The sequence below is a fragment of the Triticum aestivum genome, chromosome 6A (genome assembly GCF_018294505.1).
Source record: "Triticum aestivum cultivar Chinese Spring chromosome 6A, IWGSC CS RefSeq v2.1, whole genome shotgun sequence".
NCBI classification, from domain to species: Eukaryota; Viridiplantae; Streptophyta; class Magnoliopsida; order Poales; family Poaceae; genus Triticum; species Triticum aestivum.
In genome coordinates, this window is record NC_057809.1 from 579,743,245 (window position 1) to 579,751,805 (window position 8,561).

Genomic DNA, 8,561 nt, shown 5'->3' on the forward strand with positions numbered 1-8,561 from the left:
TCATGCATACTGTACAACCAAGGTCGCATCTTCCCACACAAGCGCCTTGACGTTGAAGCTATAGCTGGTCTGCCCTGCCAAGAAGAAGCTTTGGATTGCTTCAAGCAAGTTGGACTGGTGCCATTCATAACTGACCAAGAGCATTGGAATGAAGAGCTGCTGCTCCAATTCTATGCCACACTCCACATCCGTGGGTACAACAGAGATCCGAAGACTTGGGTCCTAGAGTGGATGACCGGCAATGTTCATCATGAAGCCAATGCATTTGACATCATTGAGCTCACTGGCTTGCCCACTCCTGACGATCTCTTCGAGCAAGGCTGTCAGCTGCATACTGAAGCTATTGAGAGCATCTTTCAGAGGCCTGAACCTGATATGAGTCAGATGCTCAGCATGATGAAACCATTGCCCCAAGATGCTGCTTATCCCACAGCGTTCTTCGTTGAAGACCTTGAGTATCTGCCAAGAACCATCTATCACATCATCAGGTGGACTCTCTGGCCCATTAAAGGACACTCTCCAAATGCCAAGATTGAGGGTGCAATGAAGACTTTGATATTCTATATCCTTCATGGCAAATGCTTCAATGCACATGACTTCTTCATACGCCAACTTGCTGCATCAGGCTTTGATCTGTTTGGTTTGAAGTTCTACGCCCCTTGGGTAATGCGGCTGATCAAACTTCACTCTGCTATCTCGTATCGGCCCTCAGCCCGCAACCATCGTATCTTCTTGCCTGATGTGGATACCTCTGCTGAAGCCATCTATCCTGAGCCTGCCAAGCAACCTCTGAGTCTTCAGAATGCAGAACACCAGAGCTTCACTCAAAACATTGAAGGAGTTGAAGCAGTCTCTCGGGTGTATCTGTTGGCTGGCACTACATGTGCTCCATGCCCTGCTTCCACTGAAGCCACTGACAACACAACTGCTCCAAGACCCAAGAAGCGCACTCGTGTTCTCAATGACCGAGAGCTTCTTGTGGCCCTTCATCAAAAATAGGATAGGCATCATGACTGGCTGAAGCGTCAGATGAAAAGCCTCTTGGTGGATGTTAATCGCATTCGAAATCTTGCCACCAAGAATGCTTTCGTTACCCATGAAACTTGTCGCCGTACATGGAAAGGGCTAACGATGATGTGTTCTGAAGCTGATCTTCAAGAGGATGGCTTCACTGAGCGATTCAAGTTTGACTCCACACCTCCTAGAAGGGCTGTGCTGCGAGGAACACCATCCCTTGAAGACTCTGAGTTTTCTTCCTCTGCTGCCATAGTGACTGCCAGAGTTATCGAGGATGAAGATGATGCTACTTCACCGCCACCTCCTTCAGCACACATCGATACTGCTCCAAGTTCGTCTGCACCGCCAAACACCACCGAAGACCCTGCTACTTCACCTACTCCTCATGGGACCGAGTAGATGCTCTATGTCTTCAAACCTTTTTGGTCCTCACTGACAAAAGGGGGAGAAGCATATGGGGCTGATAGTCTTCAAGCGGGTCCATATGGGCAGGTGCTTTATATTTTTCTATATTTTGCTTCGTTCTTACAACTCTCGTTTTGCTACATTTGGTTCTTTGAGTTGTAACACTTAAACTCGATGGTCGTCTGCTACTTATTTGCCAACTTGTTTTGCGATGATAAATTCCGCATGTGCGACAATAAATTCCACACTTAGATCATTCTCCAGACGTCCATTTTTCATTATGCATGTCATTATCTTCATATACTTTCACATGCATAGTGGAATGTCATCATAAGGTGAAGTGGATCTCCACAAGTACAACCTGCCATGTGCATTTGCATTCCAAAAGCAAATTACTTATATGCACATCTACAGGGGGAGCCCTTGCAACTTATGAAGACAATTCCTTATCCTTTAAAATTTCACAGATTATATTCCCCGTTGAAAACTTCAACTAGTTTGTCATAAATCACCAAAAAGGGGGAGATTGTAAGTGCATCTAGTGCCACCCCTAGTTGGTTTTGGAGTATTGACGACAAACCTAGTTGAGGGACTAATGTGTTTGTGAGAATTGCAGGATAACACAGGTAGAAGTCCTCATTGATTCGGTTTTCCTACCAGAGATGACCCCTAAAAATGTACGAAGACATTGAAGTCAATGGTGGTATATGAAGATATTCAGATTGAAGACTATGACAAGAGAGGACACCACGTGAAGCCTATGGAACTCGAAGAATTAGATCTTTCGTAGTTCTCTTTCATTTGTGTTGAGTCATAGGAACCACCGTACTGTTAAGTGGGGTCCAAGAGAACCAGTCAGAACGACTGAAGTGATGCCTAAACAAAAAACCTATGTCTTCGAGTGAAGACTATGCACTACACCACGACACTGCATCCCCAACAACCAGATTTGTTGGGAATACAGGTTCTGCCAACAGACAGTCGGTCAGGAAAGACTATTGCCGACCGACCTTGTCTATTGGGGAAAGCCCAGACGGGAAAACCCTTTCCCGACCGACATAGATTTCCCGACCGACTTCTTGTTGGTGATGGGGTATCTTTCCCGACCAACATTCTGTTGGGCCTTCCCTAGGCCTTTCCCGACCAACAGTTTGCTGGGGCTACCATGGGCCTTCCCCTACCGACTATCAGACAAGGATTTCTTTCCCAACCAACAATCTGTTGGGATGCCATGGGCCTTTCCCAACCGACTATCTGACAACGTATTCTTTCCCGACCAACATTATGTTGGGCCTGGCATTAGCCTTTCCGAACGATTGTTAGACTGTTTTTTCTGCTGACCATCATCCATTAGCCCTCCCATAGGTGGACTTCGAATTACCAACAGAATCTACATCAAGTTACAGTGCATGTCATCCAAAAATATTGAAGCAGATGCAAACAATAACAACATACATTTCATTAATTTTCACATATAAATACATCATCTGTTAGTAAATAATGACCATCCAAGTTTCCTATAAACTAATGAAACTAATTAAGCAGAGTAAACATTATTGTTCATTGCCTAAGAGCAAAAATTCCTCACATTATTTTCTAGAATTTGTCTTAAGAGGCACATCATCTGCCTTGGCTCCTTATAGTGGGCAACTAAATACACATCCTCACAGCCTTCAACCAAGATCCTTGTGTCCTTCTAGTACTTGACATCAAAGCCTTCCTTCTAAATATCATTGGAGAACATCCTCCAGTTTGAAAATCTGCAAGTCAAAATCCCTGGTTAATATTTCCGCACGATAACTGGACAACGTGATATTTTCTTGAAGCTGCCTTCAGTATCATTTCATACCAAAGCAACTAAAGAGAATTCATTATCACTTATGGGGAAATTGGTAGCTTTAGCTCCCCTCTTTTGTGTTTCCTGTAACTTCTTTTGCTATATCCTAGGATACTTGAAAGGAGTAACAAATCTAGCAGAGAAAGCATTTGCTAAATGAAAGGACAATTCTCTTCAGGACATGGGGGATACCGCTCTTCAGTCCATTCCTGCATAAATGAAAGGAGTAAGAAATTAGATGATTAATAATAGGTAGCAGCAAAAGCATTTCCTAAGCAACGAATATACCCATGGGGATAGGTGGAGCCTTCAATATTTGCAAATCGGTGACATGCTCAAAGTCCTCTGCTATAGGCAAGTCACTTGCTATCACAAACAACAATTTAATATCTCCTTCAAACATTACTTCACCAACAAACCGAGGCTCCAAATCCTGGTAAAAGCCATGATATGATTAGTAATGTGAAAAATACTCTGAAACAAGAAAAAAAATGGTTCCGTAATAAGAAGACAGAAAATTACTTTCACAAACCATCATAATACACCACAAAAAAATTAGCCTGACAAAATCAGTTCGCCTTGACACTGTTAGAAAATGCAGCAGAAAGAAATTCTTATAAAAGACTCACCTCTTGAATGCAAAGAAAGTGACATATTTGAATGTAACTTTGAAGTCAAGATCTGTTTGTGACCTTTGTCCACCATGCTACTACATTTTCCAAATCATTCACTGAAAAACAACAGAAAACAAAACTTTATGCCAAGCCTGCTATCAAAAGAAAAAACATGTGTAACCAGTTCATGAAAGTACTTTTTAGAAAATTACAAAACAATAATGAAGCTTAATTAACTGCTGCACATAAAGAAGTTTACTGCTTCAAGGGCTTCTCTATTTCCATGAAGCAAAGCAGCATAGGTTTTTTTAAAGATATTATTAAACTTATGCCCTAGTTCAAATCTGCACACTGCAGCACAGAGAGAGGGGGAGGGGAGGGAGAAGCCAAGTGAGAGATTGAGATCTTACCGATGTCGTTGCTGCCATGGATAGGCACCTGGTCACTGAAAGTTAGTTGGGGGAGATGGGTGTCAAACAACTAAATTTTAATAAAAAGCAACCAGTAGAAGTATATCGCTATATAGCTCTGTACATTGACTAGTAACAATCAATGTTGGTCTATCTTCTCTTGTTACTTGGTGATGGTATACACAATATTTTGGTTATTCTCTTCATCTAAACATTGTCTCAGATAATGTATATAGTTCATAGCTTACATGGTTCAATAGAATTGTGAAACTGATTCATGAATATACTTTTTAGAAAACTCAAACCAATAATGATGCAAGTCAACATAAAAGAACTTTACTGCTTCAACCAGAGGGCTAGAAATGAAAGGTAGGCCAGAGTTCTGACAAGAGTTTGTCTATGGCACGGTAGATGCCAGTCAAACCAAAACTAACAAGCAACCCTTCACAATAATGAATTACGACAATCTTTCTTATTCTGCATCTTTGGTTCCTTCACTTCAGGTTCTATCTTCTCCTCCGCAGCTTCTTGAATGTCTTTCCAGGGACGAGCTCTACAACGTCATCGTCATCATCCTGGGCAGCACCAATGCTGGCGCCAGCCTCAGCACCAGACATCTACTTCTGGAACTGCTCAGCAAGCCTCCGCTGAAACTTCTCAGAGAACAAATTAGCAATTACATTGCACAATGTCTAGCCTCTCTAGGTTCCCAATTTTTCAAAACCAGAACAACACTCAAGAGTGTAACCTATGGTGACAAGCAGTGGTGGAGCTTCAAAGAAATTTCAGAAGGGGGAGGGGGAAAGCTACAAAATGATATGATTTTGTTTTTGGAATATCAAAGTACGACCACACGTTAGAATTGGTAGCATGTTGAGCATATTGATCTTATCTGCTTACAAAATACTCCCTCCATCCGGAAATACTTGTCGGAGAAATGGATGTATCTAGACGTACTTTAGTTCTAGATACATCCATTTTTCTTACAAGTATTTCCGGACGGAGGGAGTACATTTCTAACACCAATTACATATAAAGTCAGTCTAATCGTGTGCCATTTTCCCAAAGTACCATCATAGTTAACATGCATAGTGCATGGCTAAGTTCTGTCCTCCAAGTTATAGCATGTGAATTACTTATGAAAATCCACTAAGCAAATTAATTATGACAACCTAGATCAACAAAATTTGTCATCCATGCTTTATTACTCTGTAAAATATTGAGCAGAAGGTGTACAATAACTAGAACCTAGGAGTCCTTAATATAAATATATAATATATTATATGTTTATATAAATGTTTGTAATAAACAAAGTACATAAAAAATCTATGAATATGTCGGCGAAGGGTGAACACCTAGCTCAATATATGGATTGAAAATACTGGTGGTTAAATTTTCACCATTGTGCAAAACAGAGCAATAATAGATTCCTCTACAACAAGACATAAATCCAACAGTTTGTTTGCTTGCTGTTACCGCAACATCAGGTCAATATTATGTCTATGTGCACAATAATTTCAGGTTTCTATAATTTGACCTAATTATGTAGTGACATTTTTATGACTGCCAACAAACATCAAAAACCAACAATATAGATCGTGTTCTACTACAAATGAGCTAGTACCCAGAAAAAATGATCACTTCTAGTTACTTTTGCCAACTTTAGTCCCAATGGATGAAATTGACTTTTTCTTGTCTGGATCATGTTTCTTGCTCAGAAAACTATGAGGTCGCCCCGTGCGAACAACGGAGACATGAAACCACCAATGTTACAACTTATAACAAATAGTTTGATTTCATTTGTTCATAACATTCTGATATTTAAAATATCCGGGAAGCAGGGCATAAATAGGATGCTCTTCAGGTTAAAGTACTGCAACCATCATTAGCATCATATAGTTCCGTCAGATTAATAAACATGAAAAGAAACACAAGCATGTGGTCACATCATTATAAACTAAAAGCTCGAGCTCGAAATAAGCAATTGCAAGCATGTGCAGCCTCACTTTTGCAAATAATTTTCTAATCATGCCTTGCTTATATAGTTACAGAGTAGTGTTTTATTATATGTACTTGCAATTGGGGCTCTTGGGGAACTATCCTGTAGCCTAGATGATTTTCAGGTTGACATATAACCTGATGAAGGAGTGACGCCTCACCTTCATACATGAAGCCATTAATAAACCAATGAATTGCGACTACGGAACCAACAAAATCTAAGATTTATATCATACCTACATGACCCCAAATTGTAGACATTGGGGCAACAGTTTTTAGAGCCAATGGATCCATATAGCTACCAGATATTTCACACCTATTCAATTCAAAATCCCAGCAGATATGAATCGCATGTCAATGGGGCGTGCCGTACAGTCAAGCATCATGGTAGCAAGGCATGGGGCCATAGTTTTCTTCTCAAATCACACAGTAAACGTAGAAATAGCTTCCAAATCCACACATAATATAAACCTGCACATGTGAAAGGAAAAGTTACGGACTTATACTGGAAAATTCCTTCGACCAGTCCATCCAGCAGGTCGATTTCTGGAGATAAAGTCGTTGTCTCACAGGGAAATACCTAACGGCAGAGGTAGCAAAATCCATGCCTTTAGAGGGACTATAACCGGCCCACAGTCCTAATCAGATCTAGCAAGGGGCATCTCGGAGCATACCTTCTTGGCCGGCGGCACATAGGGGCGATGGCTGAGCTTGGGCGCAGAAGAAAAGGGCATTCGTCGGCAGGCTGTGGACGGCAACGGCGGGACCACCTATGCATATAGGGTGGTGTGGTGAGCGACGGGGGAGGGGGATAAGCAGGATAGAAGAGAGCACCTGGAGGCGGAGGGTGCTCGAGCGCGTAGCAACACGGAGAGAGCCTCACGGCGGAGGCTGCTCGAGCCCGTGGCGGCAGTGAGAGCCCCTGCAGGTGGAGGCCGAGCGAGCGCAGCAGAGAGAGAGCTCGAGCCTAGCTGCGGCAGTGTGGAGTGGGCTCAGTGGTGCGCAGGCTGAAGTAAGTGAGGGAGATGGGGAAGGGGTTGCGTCCTCACTGGCTGGAGAGCACGCAGCCGGCCGCAGAGAGTAGCGTCGGCGGCGGACAGAGAGCTCGAGCATGGCGGCGGTGGATGTAGAAATTGGGTGGGGGTTGAGGGATTTGGAGATTTAGGAGCGAAAGGGGAAAAAGAGAGGGAGTTTTCAGTGGGCTGGGCTAATTTTGGCACTAACATTTTCTGTTCTCGCGTGCGCGACTGGTTGGCCCAATTAGCTGCCAACAGTCGGTCGGCATTAATCCCCGACCCATAGTCTGATGGAAGTCCTCGTATTCCCGACCGATGACCTGACATTAAATATATGAGCATTCCCGACCGACCCTCAGTTGCTACGCATATGCATTACCGACCAACAGTCTGATACAACTTTTCCCAACCAACGGTCCGATGGTATTACAGACTTTTCCCAACAGTCGTTGGTAGGGAAATCTGGTGCGTGGTTGTAACGCCCCGGTAGTTAAGCTACAGTAACCCTCCGGAAATGATGCCACGTCACCTCGGTTACTGTGGATAAACTCGCGTTAGTTCGGAACCTAGTTCGAATTTCAAATTTAAAACAAAAACAAACAATAAAAGTTTTCAGAAACGAAAACTAAATTGTTCGGGGGTTGTCTAAAATAGCAAACCTAATTATGGTGGGGTGCACAAATTTTTGTAAAATGTTTTGGCATTTTAATTAAACTAAAACAGAAAGCAGAAAAAGAAAAATAATAAAAGAAAAGAAAGGAAGAAGAAAAGAGGGAGGGAACCTCCCCTGGCCCATCTGGGCCAGCCCTTCCCCGGCCCAACCGGCGCCCCCACTTAACCCCCCCCCCGGCCGAACCCTAGCTGCCCCCCCACTCACCCCCCCCACGCGCCCCCTCCCCCGATCCCCTTTTCCCTCTCCCTCGCCCGATCCAGATCGGGGCGAGGACCCCCGCCGCGCCCCACCTCGCCGGCGGCCCCCGCCGCCCCACCCGCCGCCCGGACCCCCCCTCCTCATACTCTCCATCGCCCGGGGTCCCCTCCTCCCCTCCTCGCCCCACGCGCGGGCGCTCGACGCCGCGGATCCACCCCGGCCTCCCCGACGCCGGCGACCGCTCCCCCGCCCGCCTCCTCGCCGGTCACCGTCGCGCTCCACCGAGCCCGCTCCCCTAGACCCGGCGCCCCCCGCTGTGAGCTCGCCTCACTTCCCCCCCTCGCTCCCCTCTCCCCCGCCCTCCCGAACCGCGCCGTCGCCCGGCGCCCGTCG

At 44.5% G+C, this 8,561-nt stretch overlaps 1 long non-coding RNA gene across 6 annotated transcripts; it reads right to left on the bottom strand.

Annotated features, from left to right (window-relative positions):
* Positions 1 to 2,965: 2,965 nt before the first annotated feature.
* On the bottom strand, positions 2,966 to 7,448 carry LOC123128662 (uncharacterized). 6 transcript variants are annotated; one of them, XR_006463375.1, is made up of 5 exons: positions 7,331 to 7,448; positions 6,956 to 7,252; positions 3,889 to 6,752; positions 3,548 to 3,692; positions 2,966 to 3,468 (listed from the first exon to the last, which is right to left on the bottom strand). It is a non-coding gene; the product is annotated as an uncharacterized lncRNA (long non-coding RNA). The 6 variants fall into 6 exon arrangements; XR_006463374.1 differs by having other exon boundaries at positions 6,956 to 7,051; positions 7,116 to 7,437; XR_006463376.1 differs by having other exon boundaries at positions 3,889 to 6,442; positions 6,518 to 6,752; positions 6,956 to 7,437.
* Between the last annotated feature and the right edge of the window lie 1,113 nt (positions 7,449 to 8,561).